This window comes from Lucilia sericata, unplaced genomic scaffold, assembly GCF_015586225.1.
Source record: "Lucilia sericata isolate MDLA Ls3-8-SP2 unplaced genomic scaffold, ASM1558622v1 Contig000635F_arrow, whole genome shotgun sequence".
NCBI lineage: Eukaryota > Metazoa > Arthropoda > Insecta > Diptera > Calliphoridae > Lucilia > Lucilia sericata.
The window spans coordinates 73,886-88,628 of NW_023994641.1; the positions used below are offsets into that span (position 1 = coordinate 73,886).

General features: G+C 28.9%; 1 protein-coding gene across 1 annotated transcript in view; it reads left to right on the forward strand.

The window, feature by feature from the left end:
- The first annotated feature begins 3,726 nt into the window (after positions 1-3,726).
- Positions 3,727-14,743, forward strand: part of LOC119606924 — a 40,908-nt gene continuing 29,891 nt past the window's right edge. The window contains exon 1 of the mRNA XM_037960590.1: positions 3,727-4,199. The gene's annotated coding sequence lies outside the window, so the exon portion shown is untranslated. The remainder of the gene's footprint in view (positions 4,200-14,743) is intronic.

Sequence of the window (14,743 nt, forward strand, 5' to 3'; positions counted from 1 at the left end):
CCTCAAGATGGCATAATCAAAAGTCAATTAATAATTAACAATATAATGGAAAAGTCTACTAGATACATCATTTTTAATATAAGTACTACATACACGTAGACATTACCAATACCTACTAAATAGAATCGAGCAGACTTAAAGAAATATAGGATTTCAACAAACTAAAACATTTTATCACTTATTCCTTCAACAACGAAGATTGGTCATTGTATATCACGACACATATACATTAAACGAGAAAAGTAAATAAAATGGAAAATCATTGTTAGAATATCAAATATACTGTTTGTTGTACTCCCACTGTCTTCGCCCAATACTAAAATAACTGCAGAAACATTATAACATCACATCACAATGTGAACTGAAAAAGTAATTTGATTTAAGGTGTAATTTTCTACTTTTTATTACAAATACTTTGTACGTGTCAAAGGCCTCTATTTGCAAAACGAAACTGTAGTAACAAACGAAACAGCAGAAGCCTTAAAAATAACCATCATCAGCACCAAGGACCGTAATCAAACAGTTGAGGAAATAAGATTTATTTAAGGAGACAATATGAACGGATGTTGTGTTTGCAAAGAATGAAATAAAATGACTATAATGATTAATTATAGGGAGAGACAGCATGCAAACTGGCATGTATAGAAAATCAATATTGGTTTATTATAGTACTTTTGTATAACCAGTAAGTGTAATTTTAAGTAGAATTTAATAAATTTAATAAATATGTAAATAATTTTGTGTAAATTCTTGCAAAACTAAATTTGTCATAAACTTTTGATAGAAAAACTTTAAATATGTAAATTCCAACTAAATATATCAATAAAACTTTAACTAAAATAAATAATGAAATCAAAACAAAGTTGTCAACAAGTTAATTTAATATTTTTCAATCAATCATACGGGATTGTTTTTATTTGGAATTTTTTTTTTTTTAATTTTTATTAAATTCTCTAAAAAAGATGTTTATATTATACTAATACAATTAAAAATTATATACATACATATGATACATACATATGTATATTTTGGCTTTATTTAACAATCATGCTGACCATGTTGTTGTGGATATTAAACCCACAACCACCCACTAATAGAACAAATTACCAATCTAGCAACTAATACCCTTAATCAAAAATCTGTCTGGTTGTAACCATAATATAATGATGAAATATTCAGAGGTTGTCTCGGAATTTTGTTCATATCTCCGTTATTTATAAACGGATTTTGCTGATTTTAAATAGGAAACTTCTTGAAAGCATGTCTGATAGTATTATTGAATTCTGTCAGATTCTGAAGGTATCTGGGGCCCTCAAAAAATTGATTTCAACAGACGGACAGACAGACAGACGGACATGGCTTAATCAACTCCGCTATCTATAAGGATCCAGAACATATGTATGTATATACTTTATAGTGTCGGAAAATTATATTGTGGAAATTACAAGCGGTATGACAAACTTGCAGAAATGTGATTGAGAATGTATTCTAAAGAATGGACATCTGTATGCAGAATGTGTTGGACTTCGGTTCCTTATTAAATTCTAAGACAAAGCAATGTCCGCTAGATCGTCTTACTGACTCAAATACAAAATACATCTATAAAATTCAACATAACTTTTATGTGAATCGGATCATAATTGACTCTACACCACATATAATTTACCGCTTATAAAAATACGAGTACAGCGATGAAATTCGACGTAAACATGTTTTATATGAACCGAAATCTCTCTACTAAATTTTCGGCCTATATTTAACCCTACCCTTCATATATGGACCCATTCACAAAATGACTTTAAGGATGATTACTGGCTCAAAAATATGGGTGTAGCGAGACATGAAGAAGTTCTATACAAACCAATATTTATGTACAATATTTTGTGAGGATCGGTTCATAATTGACCATACCAACCATATAAGGTTCCCTCCAGGAAACAACTTTAACGATGATTACTATAAATAAAACGGTAAAATTCGACACAAATAAGTTTAAAACAAACTGAAACCTCTTTATTGGATGTAGTTCCTTGAATAAAAAAATATAAATGTTTCATCAAAAATTGTTTTTTTTTATAACAAATCTAAATTTGGTCCCAACTCCCAAGATATGTACTTTGTATTTGACTCTAATTTACTCAATCTAGACTACTTTGTCCTCTTGCATTATATATTATATGACCAAAAAATATCTAATCACTTATTTAATACATCTTTTTCTCATCCTTAAAATTTTATTACACATTAAAAGTCCCCCTTGTATAAAATTTGAAAAAGACGAAGGAAATTCCTTAAGAGCAAAACGTGTTGCTAATGCTTTTAAAACTTACAAGTATTCGAATGCCAGTAAAGTTGATAAAAATATTCGTATTTACCACAACACGCATACCAACAACATCAAGTAAAAGCGTTAAATTGTAAAACATTTTCAAACAAATTAGAAATTATAAACCACCGTGGTCGACCTTCTGATGCTCTACATTAGTGGTCAATTAAAATATCGAACCTAACAAAATTAGATTAAGAGAAAATCATTAAGTCGAACTTTACTCGTATGTATTTAAATAAGGCTGATGTCAGAGTGGGCGCTACAAGCGATGCGAAGCTTTGCGCTACAAACCTTTTCTTGTGTTTTCCTATGTGTCATATCAGAGTGAAAGCGAAGGGTGATGCGAGAAAACACAAGTAAAAGTTTTTAGCGCAAAGCTTCGCATCGCTTGTATCGCCCACTCTGACATCAGCCTAAGTCTCTAAAAACGAGCTAAGGTCTCAACTATGGAAATATTCTCAAATACATATACAGAAGGTCTGACATCGCCATATTGACGGAGAAAGTGATTCTTAGCCGATTGTTATACTTAAAGATGGCAACATTTTGGACTGTTACAAAAAGCATTTCGAGCTCATAATAGCCCCACAGTAGCGCAGGGTATAATAACAAGTTTCATGGCTGTTGAAGTAAACATCAACAAGATGTAGATGAAAAATCAAAAAGAATTTTTAAAGCGACTGGGTCGACTGTGAAAAATGAAAAGTACGTGTCTGTGTAAGTGCGTGTGTTCTTGAAAAAAAAAAAATACAAAAAAAAAGGAAAACAACGAAAAAAAGTAGGACAGGATAAGGATGAGGAAATAAGAAAAGTAAAATGAATTGTATTGTATGCTTTTTTTCAAAGTCAATAGAGCAACAGTAGCACGTTTAATAAGGTTGAATGGTTTGATGTACAATTTTTTCTCTTCCTCTCTCTCTCTTTATTGTATTTCTTGTATTTGTTTTCATATATTTTTTTTTTATTTTCTAGTTTACTTTGATATTAAAGCATGTTGCAACAGTTGTTTTCACGTTCAATTTCAAGGCAACAACATATGGTTTGTTTTAACTTAAAGGCTTAGAGAGCAGTAACCTTGAAAAGCTTTCACTTTTTATTGCTCTCTCTCTGTGACTAACACTCTCGCAACATATAAAAAGCTTTTATAATATTCGAATTTAGTTTAATGTCCTTTTTTAAAGGCAACCACATGTAAAAATATGTTTAGTTTTAATACGACCAACGTGATGTAAAGACGAAAATACAAAAAGGACTTAAGAAAAGGATATTAAAGGAAAATAAAACATAAAAAAATAAACATATATTTAATAAAAACTAAACAATAACAACATAAATTTTAAAAATAAATATTATGAATAAATAAAAACATAAAATTTAATCTTAAACAAAAATAAAAAAATAAAAAAAATATTACTTTAAAATTGTAAACCTTTCTTTAAAATACTTAATAAAAATTTAAACAGCTATTACTACTTTTTCAAATTGTCATTGTGTTAGTGTTGTAATTAGCATAAATTAAGTAAACATAAAAATTAATTTGCATACTGTTAGGAGTTTCATTTAATAACAGTTTTTGTGTATTTCAAAAATAAAAACAAAATAAATATAAATATTTTTTTCAAAAATTATAACGACAAATAATTGTGTGTCTCTCTGTGTGTGTGTATGCATGTACTTAAAAAGTCATTTGCATAATTAGCCACAAATGACTTTTATTTAAAATATTCTTAAATAAGTGTATTAAATTATAGAGTAAAACAAAAAAAATTTTAAATAACAAATAAATAATTTAAATAAAATTTATTCAAATAAAAACAAATTGTTTAATTTTAAATGATAATTATACAAATATTGCAGCAATCATATAAAGGTAAGTTGTTAAATACTATTTTTCTTATATTTATCTAATTTGTATGTAGAATATTGTTTTTATATTGAAAGTTTTGGAAACAAAATGTGCTTCTTACACATTTGTATTAAGATCAAGGTGGTTTTGTATGATTTTGCTGAAAATTGAATCTTTGACCCTGTAAATAAATATTTGAAGTTGCTGGTTTAATTTAGGTTTTCTTTCATTTTCTATAACTGGTATTGAAATGCAAACACTTTATAAATCAATATTGAACGTTACCAGAATAATTTAAGAAAAATAGTTTAAATTTGTTTTATTTAGTTTTTTTGTTTATTACAAGGTTAAGGTAAAAGTGATAAACAAAGATAGAGGTTATATGTATGTATATTCAAAATAAACGAACATTTCTTAATTCCATTTTAAATTTAAAGGATTTTAGCCAAAGTCAATGAATTGAACAAAAATTTTTAAGTACATAAGCAAATGTTCGCGATCATTTTTTTAAAATGTGTTAAAGATAATTAAAATTTTTTGCATAAAATTCTTCAAGCCAATTGTATAAAAAGAAAGAAAGTTTAAAAAAATTTAGACTAAAAAAAATTATTTAATAAAATTAATTTGTATTAAGCGAATTGTGGACACTTAACTCATTTTCTGAAGGTGTCTTTGTGGTCGTATCATTAGGGTCAAGTGAGACCGGATCATAACAAAATACGTCAAGGTCATCAAGGAAAGTATAACTTAGTTTGTTTGAAAGGAGGATGTATATGCACCAAATCCGAAAAAATACACCTACCCTACACCTAGTATATACATACGTACGACAACACTATGCAATGTTGACAACGCAACGTTGTCAAACTTAGTTATGCAGCTTTTTATTGAGACACGTATTAACCCTAGTCGGGCGGTTCAGTTGTATGAATTAATGAACCAAAACATTAACTATATTCAATAGGCTTCATCACTGAGACATTAGAAGATCATGTACTAAATTTCTTTGAATGATCTTCAAAATTGCGACCTGTATAAAGTTTACATGGACGGATGGATGGACAGACGGACGGACGTACAAATGTTTCTAAGTCAATTGATATATGATTATTATTAGAGTTGTGTAGAGTATAATTAAAGATAGTTTTTTTTCTTTTATATTATTTCAAATTTTGTTTTTAGGAAAAAATATGTAAAAACATTTTGAATAATATTTTTATATAATTTTACGAAATGGTTGTTTTGATTAATCTTATGCAAAAATAAAACTTTAATTATTTTTGACACATCAAAAGTTATGTCAATTTTTACGAAATTTTTAAGCTCTTTAAAAGCTGTAGTGTTACGTATTTAAAAAAATTTGTTAAAATCGGTGTCTATGGGAATAATCTTTAATATTTAAAATGGAATTTGCCTTATACACCTCAACAAAAACCAAAGTAGGTCTTTCAATAGAACTACATCATATCCTGTAAAAAAAAAATACAGCTTTAATTTTTTGAAATTTTATATAATTTTGGAAAATTTCAAATCGGCCTATCCATTCCACATAGAGTATAAAAAAATTATATTATTTTCTCTCGAGCGGCAAAGAGTCGAAGAGCTTTACGTGAACACCTGCCATTTTGGCCTTATTTCACGGTGGTAATTTTCCAACTACAGCACTTTGCTCAAGTACTAGAGCTATCTAATCTCTGACTATTTCTTAGCTTCTGACATGCAAAAACATCACTCCCATTTACAACTACGCAGATGGGATATGTTGAGACAGCAACAGCATCTAGAGACGTATTCGATAAACTGAAATACGAACCCATCAAATAATTCGAAGACTTGTTCTGAATGACATAGAGTATGAAATGAGTACACCCTGAATATACCTGGACAAGAAAGGCAAATTCAATGGTATCTCTTGTACAAAATACCTTTTATTCATCATCATTCAACCCAGTACACTTCACGTTCGTCCGACACGCTCATACTCAAAGAACACTCACTTTATGTATACGGTGGGTAAGATCCGAACACCCCTACGTATCATATACACTTAACACCAACTCATTTCCAACGCTTAATTCTACAGTTACACCACTGTGGGGCATCTTTTGTCTTGGCGATAACACCGAACTTATACCGATTTATAGACTTTACTGACATTCTCTTCCCGCGAATTTGAGTTTAAACCACAGCCACCTAAGGGACCCCTCCAATAACCGGGACAAGACAGAGTCCGAAACACTGCCCTGTGCGCTACCGATTTCCGAGGTTTCAAAATATGTGGTTCTCTAGTTCGACCCCATGTCAAATCGTTGCAAGGAAAGGCCGAGGATAAATTTGATCATCACCAATTTATTGTCCAGGCAATCTGGAGGTGATTGCAATAACACCAAGATACGTCAAGGAAACATGCCCCCGCTGAATTCATTCATTTATGGCAACAGAAATGAAGAAGAAACAGATTTCTTCTACTAACATAATTTATCCCATAAAAAAAATCAAATTTATATATTTGATTAAAATTTGCTTAAAAAATATTATATAATCTCCAAACAAATTATAATTGTTTCCTAAAGTAAATAAAAAATAAAGATAAATAAAGTAACCCTTAAAAATGTAAATAGGGATAAATGAGGTCTACATAATACTAAATTACCCATATTGTTTGCAAAATACTTAACGAGAACTTTCCCAAAGAATTATTTTAAATTCATAAATTTTAAAAAATCTGATTGAAAAAAAGCTTAAACTTAAGTACAACAACCCTTTCCCATAAAAAGGAACAAAGACCTTTTGCAAATAAGAAAGAAAGTTAACAAACAAAAAGCCTTTTTGAAAAAAAAATTACTCATACGCCTATATGAACTTGGTATGTTTGAATCTCATTTTGGTAATGTTTTGTTGTTGCTGTTGTTTTCAGTTTTTCTTTTTTCGTTTAGAAAAATCAACATCTTTTTTTGTTTGTAACTTTTCCTCTGAAAAGAAAAGCAATTTGTTACGAAAACATTTATATGTATATGTTTTTATGTATGTATTTTTTAGGTTCTAAGTGTTTACACTTGTATGCAGTGTTAACAAAACCCTTATGTATATAATGTGGCAAAGTAAATTGTCTTATCTGTGGCTACAAATAAAAAGTGAATATCTCAAGTTATATAAAATACAAGTTTATCGATTTTTCAAATCTTAATATTCAGCTATATTGAATGTTTTGGAACTTTTGAAGGTAAATTTATTTCAATTTATTACATTTTCTATATTTTCAAAAAGATTTAAAATATTTTCTTATTTAAACCGACTTATATACTTTTTCTCTATCTACCACAAATTCGTATACGTGTGAATTTGTAAATTAAAAACGTTTAAATGTTTGTGGAATATAATGTGAACAAACACTTATACTCCTCACATACATTTTATAGACATACGAGCCCGAAGTAAGAAAAATATACATTTTGCAATTTAACACACCCTTCTTCACAGGGGAACTCGGGGGAATATTGCATGTAAATATTTTTATTGACAATTCTCTTAGAGTTATTATGACAGCTTTAGGAATTTTTACTTAAATGAAATTCACACATATACTTGAATGCTTAGACATAACAAAAATATAATTCCAAAAATAATAAATGTAAAAACTCTTTACATAAAATAATATTAAGCTTTTAATAAAAATAAAAACCTAAGATTTTATGATGCAGGAACAAAGTTCGAGTACTTTTGTGAATATGTACTTTAAGTGTCAGAAAGGAAAAAAGGAATAAATGTATTAAATTTTTTACTTTTTTCCAATAAAAATTGAAATGAATATTAGACCAATAATAATAAAACTTTTTAAATATTGTTGTACTAAAGACCTATGTACTTGTATAGGTTATATTGGCTTTAACATAAATACTTAATCACATTTAAAATTTAATTTGTGTAATATATTTCTAAAGCTTTAGTATTTTTAATACTGTTGTATAGGAATAACTCAAATTATCAATAATATTTGAACATGATTTTTAAATCGTTTAAATTTTTGTAAATAAAAAATTTTATATTTTTTCATTTAGTTGGACAAATATTTACAATTTTGAAATAGCAATTGATATCGGATAAAACTTTGTTTGTACAGTTTACTTAAAAAGGGCAAAAAATTTAACATAAACTTGGAAATGTAGGGAGTTTTTTTTTAAGATTTAGATCCATTGTTCTAAAGAATTACAAAAAGTCTATTTTATACGCAAAATTAAAAAAAAATAATGATATATTAATTTGTTACATCCATTTGTAACACATGACAATTTTGGCAGTACACTTATTAAAGCATTTATACATTGGGTCCTGATTAAATTCTAAGATGTTCAAAGATTGTCCCGCAATCATTTTGTCCATCTGTTTTAGACATGAAATTTTCCACAAATATTCTTCATTAATAGGTCTTGTTTGGTATTTAAATTTGCAAATATCAATCAACAATTGCACTTAGCCCTCATACAAGTGGGCTCCCGGAACATATGTAATTCAAACAGTTATATATATGTTGGTTATGAAGCTGTCGTGACAATCGATTTGCTCTTGAGGTTATTAATATAACAGTTTATTGTAAATTAGCCGATGATTGTTTGGTGGTGTGTCATAATGTCCATAGTCCTTATGACACACTAAGTAATGTCCATGGACATAATGACAATTTCAAAAGAATCACAATGTCCAAGAGCAATGCAACAGAAAGTCCATGGACTTATAAAAAAAGGCTTATTTTAGCAAAGCCGGTATTCAAAATTTTCCAGAGTTTGAAACCCCTGCGACCGGCCGAAGGCCGGCTATCCAGGACACTTTTTAAAAGGAATCCAAAATGCAACATACACCAAATTTAGGAGCAATTCTTTTCGGGATAAGTGTGTCCCAAAAATTCTAAACAAATTTTCCAATACATTTCTGTTTTAAAAGTGTCACAATGTCCATGGACATTAATACATTTGTGTGTCATAAGATCTATGGACATTATGACACGGTGCGTGTCATAATATCCAGTGTCATAATGTCCATAGACGTTATGACACAGTAAATTGAGTCATAATGTCCATGGACGTTATAACAATTATAATTTAGCGAAGCCGGTATTCGAATTCCCCAGAGTTTGAAACCCCCGCGCCCGACCGAAGGCCGGCTATCCAGGACACTTTTTAAAAGGAATCCAAAATGCAAAATTCACCAAATTTTGGTGAATGTCATAACGTCCATGGACATTATGACATTTTAAAAAAGTGACATAATGTCCATTTCAAATACCAAATACACTGAATAATTTCTATCATCTAACCGATTAATAAAAACTTATTAAAAACCTATTAAATTTTAAGACGATCTAGCCATGTCCGTCTGTCTGTCTGTTGAAATCACGATAGGGTACACACGGGAAGAGCAAAACAGTTGAAATTTTACATAAATATTCTCTAAGAGCTAAACAGTTGAAATTTTGCATAAATATTCTCTATTGATAAGGTTTGTTTGATATTGAAAATGAGCAATATCGGTTCATGATTTCGGCTAGCATCCATATAAGAGGCCTCTCGAAATACTATTAACGCTCATATCGGGCGAAATTCGACATAAACAAGTTTTATACGAACAAAAATCACTCTGCAAAATTTTATAAGGATCGGTCTATAATTGACCCTTCGTGCCATATAAGGTCCCCTTACGAAAATCACTTTAGCTCTTATAACTTTATCAGTAAAAAGACGACATAAACTAGTTTTGTAGGGACAAAAATCACTCAACTAAATTTATCCCCCACATATAAGATTCCCTTCAGGAAATGACTTTAATGCTTATAACAGCAGTATAGCGTTTTCAGTTTTTCATTTCGTGATCCTGTGTCCTTTTTAAAGGACTTCAAAATTTTAAAAAGTACATTTTTCAAAAAATATTTTAAAATACTTCTACTTTTAAAGGGACACAGGATCACTAAATGAAAAACTAAAAACGCAGTTTTTATCCATTAAATATATAGTTTCAGACGTATATCATCCAGTTCGTGTCTAATTTTGAGTGTCGGACGGTGTAATTGATCCTATCTCCAATATAAAAATCCTTCAGAAAATTTCCTTAAAGCTTAAAATTATCCGCAATATCTTTGTCCTATTATAAAAATTCAAAAAATACCATTTTCAAAACTAAAAAGTAGCAGAAAGCTCAAAAATTTTGAAGTACGAAAAGGTAAACAGTCCCCTTTTATAGGTTCACACTTACTCAGGGCTCTACATGCTTAATTTCATGTTCCGTTTTATAGGTACTCACTTAATCCGGACTCTATATACTTAATTTCAAGTTTCTAGACAATAGCAACACTCTGCTTCATTCGTAGCATGTTCTTCTTTCTTTCCTTTGTTTTTATAAACAAGCAAGTACAAGAACAAAATTTACCGTATGAATATTTGTGTTCTTGTCTGTTTATAATTTCATTAAAAATCAAATTTTTTATCTCGGATTTTTGCTCATATATCTCCGTTATTTATGGACCGATTTTTCTGATTTTAAATAGGAAATTTCTCGAAAGCACGTCTGACAAATTTGTTGAAGATTTGAGTCCCGAAGATATCGTGGGTCTTCAGAAAATTGATTTCAACAACCATACAGACGGACAGACAGACATACAGACAGACGGACATTTTTCATTAAAGAAGCACTAGTGGTGATAGATGTAATGTTGTCTTCCAAGGTTGAAAGACTTCATGGATTCTCACTAAAAATAGTCTAGTGAGATTAAATCGCATGATCTAAATACATTTATGCTATCGCATGCCATGCGTTCTTCTGTTAAAGGCCCATGCCAACTAACTTCAGCTCTTCCATTTAGGGCAAAAATGGCGATAATCATCTTACCCCATTATTAATGTTAATAGTTCCTTTTACATAGTTGTTTAATCATTCATAAATCGAATGTTTCAAAGGTTTTTTAATATTTATGAAAAATTAATCATTATCATTTCTACGAATGAAATGGTAAACCAAGTTTTTAATTAATTTTCATCATGACAATTAACTTTCTCTAATATAAGTATATTTTAATTAATTAATTTCCTTTTAAAAACGTTATTAAGAAGAGAGTTTGATTTAACTTGGTTAAATAAAGTGTTGATATAAATACTTTAATTAATATTATATAACGTAAGAAAACAAATAAATAGACAGACAATTAGATTAAAAGCTATTAAATAAATTAGTTAACATTCTGTACTTTTATATTAGGAATGCTTTACAAAAAAAAAAATATATATAACTCAATGATGAGAAATTTAATATTACACATACTTAGGCAACATGACTAAACGCATTATTATAATATTCATAAATATTTTATTAAATTGGCTAAAAAGAAAGAAATAAAAACCATACTACTTACTTATCTGCCCTATAAAGAGCATGTGAGATGGATAAGATAGATTAAGGTTGTCAGACTAAAAAAAATATAATATTTTTATTAAAGCCTTAAAGAAATTTAGAAATCCCAATATACATAATGTACATATCTATGTTTATTCTCCTATATTGGAAATGTTTTCATATCGATAAGCATGTTCTACTTGTTACGTGTCATGCAATATTGGCATTTAATTGGCTTGATATTGAATGTTCCTGGATTATCCCTCGAGTAATAGATTTCAACACCTTTCGAACATAAAAACCATTATTAAATACATTATTACTTGTTATAAATAGGAAAAAGAAAACAAAACCAAATCATACTTGTAGTCGAACATCGTGTTGTGAAAAACAAACTACAAGCATTTCTAAACACATATGTACAACACAAACACACATGCCTCAACAGCATGTTCATTTAACACTTGCCTAAGAGATTTAAAAGAATTAATTCATTCAGTAGTTGGTGTTTCGCAAGGATAAGCTTTTGTTTATATTAAAAAATTTTGCTTTTCCTATTACTTTAATTTAAACTTTTTAATAACAAATTAAATTGTTTACACTCTTTTAAGTTTCTGCCCAGGTGCCTTCTATGCAGCCATTACAAAGTAAACAAAATATGTTCAGTACTTGTATAAATGTTTAGAAAACTTAGTACAAGTACTCGTCTATTTAAAAGAACTTTAAATTACACTTTCTTGAGTTCACAAGTATAAAATGTTTGAAAACGGAAAATAATATTTCCGCTATTGCTAAGAGCACACAAACACAGACAGACAGAAACAGTCGCGCATCTTTAAATTGTCAGGAAATTGAGTGATTCACTTGAATAAAGCCCTAAGAGAGGATTTTATTTTAAGAAAAATTATTTGCCAGACTTAAACCGATCTTTACATGATTTTCTAAGTTAATTAAAAGTTATTGATTTTTAAATATGTATCGATCATCAATTTATTGGCGAATATACAGTCGAGTATATGTTTAGATCAAAAATAGATTTTTTGTGGAAAATAAGTTTTTTAGTCCATTTGTAATTTTCACAATATCCTAGGAGAAACTTTACTTAGCCGGTAACCAGACAAGTAATATTGGAGCAATGAGGAAGTACTTACTTTTGGGGTGAATAACTAATTATTCTTTTCGACTAGTTTCAACAATAACTGTATCAACTACTATTATTCGAATCCCAAGCTTTTTTTTTGAATAGATGCTCGGTATAATTGGCTACAAATTTTATTAGAAATAACTTAATAATGTGTTTGATAACGACTACTCATTACCAGGTAATGTATTAAATAAGTATATTAAGATTTTTTGCTGGACTAGCCCATAAACTATATATTTACCATTTAATGACTTGCACAACCACTTAATTTTTAATTATTACCATATACCGTTTGCATTACTTTTAAGTAATCTTATAATGACTTATATATAAGACCGTCTGACACTCAAACTTAGAAACGAACAAGATGACATAAGCCTAAAACTAGACATTATATGAAGCAAAACTGCGTTCACCGTTTTTTATATTGTAATACTTTCCTTGTAAAAGGACTTCAGGCTTACCCTAATATGTCAAATTTGCTGTCAAATGACCAAGAAGAGTTGTAAAATATTTTGTGTTAATTTCATTTTATTCTGTCAGGATCAAATGATGTCAAAAATGTTCAAAATTTTTTCTGAAAAAATAATTGTAAAAACCTAAATAGATATTAAAGGATACAAATTTTAAAAGGCATTTTTGACATCTTTTTATCCTGACAGTATAAAATAAAAATAATACAAAATATTTCCCAACTCTTCTTGTTCTGTTGACATCAATTGTTTGATCAGTACTTTTAAAAACATTGAAGTCATTTAAAAAGGATACAGGATCACGAAATGAAAAACTAAAAACGCAGTTTTTCTCCACTAAATTTATAGTTTCAGACGTATATCATCCATGTTAATGATTTTTTTCTATTTTTTCGGACGGTGTAATCAGATACGTAAGAACTTGCTTCCAATGTCAAAACCGTGTTAAAATCATAAGTTAAAATGCTAATGAAAAACGTAGTGAAAAGTGGAGATGGCGATATTTGTCTGTCTCTTTGTCTGTCTGTCTGTCTGTCTGTCTGTCTGTCTGTCTGTCTGTCTGTCTGTCTGTCTGTTTGTCTGTCTGTCCATCCGTATGTATACTGAAATCATATGAAGTCTCCAAATATTTCTGGGATCCATGTCATGAATAATTATATTATCCAAGCTTTTGAGAAGATTCCTACTTAAAACGAGTTAGACGAGTAACAAACGATATTGGATTTTTAAGGTTTTCAATTTCGTCTATTTTGTCTCCTACCAAATTGCAAAAAAATGTCTTTTAGCACATTTTTCACCTACACGTAACCAAAAATTGTCATAATCATTACTACATACCAAAAAAAAAAAGCAAAAGAAAAATTATATAAAAAAAACACCATCTACTCAAAGTCTCTTTAACACAACGAAAAAATTATATAAAACACTTTAGCATGAAAAATGATGGAAAACATACAAATGACCTTGATCATAAAAAGCTGGAATAAAATGAAAAAAAAAAATTCCTGAAAAAAATAAATAATAATAAAATGGTATGAATGTAATTTGGATGTTAGCAAAAAAACTGTAAACATACCTACAAACGTTTAAAAGCCCTTGTTTCCAAAAAAATTTTTAAGGGAATTACCAACGTTGCCAAGGTGAAATACATATTTAGCATTTATTTCAATATTGTTCGTTTCACATTTTTCCAACCGAAAGGAATTTTAAGAAAAACCCAATAAAGTTAATCTTGTTTAAATTAAAATTGTTAAAGAGAGAATTTCTACATTCTTCCATGTCTGAGTACATATTTTATTATCGTTTATCGTTTGCATTTTATACACTACTTAAACAATTCCCTTTAACCAAAACAATATTTTACAAATGAACCTTGTTGTGTTTTTTTTTTGTTCGTAGTTAAAGCTTAAATACCTTAATTTAAACAATGATTTTTTATTACTTCAATATCTGCCATCGTCATACACAGCGCACATTTAAAGTTGTCAAAATATTAAATGAAAATATAAGAAAAAAGGTGAAGACTGTAGAAAACTAAGTTAAGAATATTAAATATAATTTCTTTAAGTTAAACG